At 49.3% G+C, this 1,659-nt stretch overlaps 1 pseudogene; it reads left to right on the top strand.

The window, feature by feature from the left end:
- Positions 1 to 501: 501 nt before the first annotated feature.
- On the top strand, positions 502 to 1,260 carry LOC141812762 (transcription factor bHLH48-like; annotated as a pseudogene).
- Positions 1,261 to 1,659: the final 399 nt, after the last annotated feature.

The raw sequence follows: 1,659 nt of genomic DNA on the forward strand, positions 1-1,659 counted from the left end.
AGCGTGTACATCAGCAGTTCTGAATCCGGTAGATGAACCGTCCACGACGAATTGGCCGGAACACAATGGCGCTGTTTGTGGGAACACTGAGCCGAGACGCTGGAAGATTTACACCGGAAGAACTAGTAATAATCACGGCTCCATCGAAATGAAAAGCTACGATGAGTATCCCTTTATGATTTTTTTTTCTCCTTATCGACAAAAAATCTCTTTTGAATTTTTTTTTTAAGTTTTATTTTCGTGGTTGATTCATCTCCGCCGCCGACGGAGGATTTGGATGTGGAGCTGCGCGTGTGATTAATCTTGTTCTTCTAGTTCTTCTTTTAGGAGCCATCACGAGCGAAACGTGGGGCAACAAAACAAAAGTTTTAAGTGGATTGTAAAGCACATCGGGTGGCCCACATCTCCTTAAGCCGCAAAGTTGCGAAGAGAACAACTTGGAAATTCAACGAGCAAGGAGGAGCTCAACAAGCTCTTCTTCCCTCTCCACAGCAAGAAACGATGAGCTCCACAAGCTCTTCTCTCCTCTCCAGCAACCAGGCCGCGGAGCTCCTCAATGAGCATGACCACACTGCGGCGGCTTCCTCCTTGGCGGGTGTCGCCGAGATGTCGCGACTCCAGCTTGGAGGCAACTGCTCGGCGAGGGAGGACCGCCTTCCTCTCGGTTGCTCCCCCACCTTCCTTTCCGACGCTATTCTCGTCGAGAGGGCGGCAAGGTTTTCTATCCTCGCATCCAAGGAGTCCCCCGCTTCGAGCTTCGGCGGAGGCATCTCACCACGGCGGAAGGTGGAACAGCTGGACCCCGATTCGCCTTCTTCCGTCCCCATTCTTCCCTTGCCGAAGAAGAAGAGATCGCCATCGAAGAGGAAAGGGACGTACGAGAAGACCAAGGCGAGGAGAAAAAAAATCGCTCGAAGAGATTTTTACTGGCCACTCTCCTTGCCAAAGAAGAAGAGCTCTCTATTATTGCTGGTGCTCTATTATTGGAGGAACAAAAGTAATATCCACAGGAAAAAAAATCAAGAGGACCAAAGAGAAAAAAAAGATCCAACCAAGGCCACAGCGATGGAGGAAGACACCGCCGGCAACAAGCTCCCCTACGTTCACATCCGCACTCGTCGACGACAAGCAACCGATAGCCACAGCTTAGCAGAGCGGGCTTGAAGGGAGAAAATAAATGTGCGGATGAAGTTTCTGCAAGAACTGGTCCCCGGTTGCAGCAAGATAACAGCACTCCATCTCCACCTCCTTCTCCAGTAAAAAGGCACAGAAACCCCTCAAGCAGCACCTCCCCGGACCTAGCCCCTGCCGTCTCCAAGGAAGTCGTCATCGAGATCCACCACCACAACCAATGGGTCGCTCCCAATGTTCGGATCGACGTCGACAAGCCTGACCACCCTGTCGTGCTCACTGATCACCGTCACCAGGAAAGCAACAACAAAAATCCAAGATCAAACACAGAACTTTTCATGATAATCAGGACTTCTTCCTCAATCCCTTTTATTATCCTGCATCAGAATTAATACTTATTTTTTATCAATTCAATTTTAGAAAATCAAGATATGTGTTGAATCAGAAGCGACAGTGGTATCAAGTCAAAGCCAAAGCTAGGATCCTGAGCATCTGGGATCGGACCGACATCATCAAATTGAGCGACGT

Source organism: Curcuma longa, chromosome 19 (genome assembly GCF_044706935.1).
Source record: "Curcuma longa cultivar G26 ecotype Majalengka, Jawa Barat chromosome 19, ITB_CL_G26_1.1, whole genome shotgun sequence".
NCBI lineage: Eukaryota > Viridiplantae > Streptophyta > Magnoliopsida > Zingiberales > Zingiberaceae > Curcuma > Curcuma longa.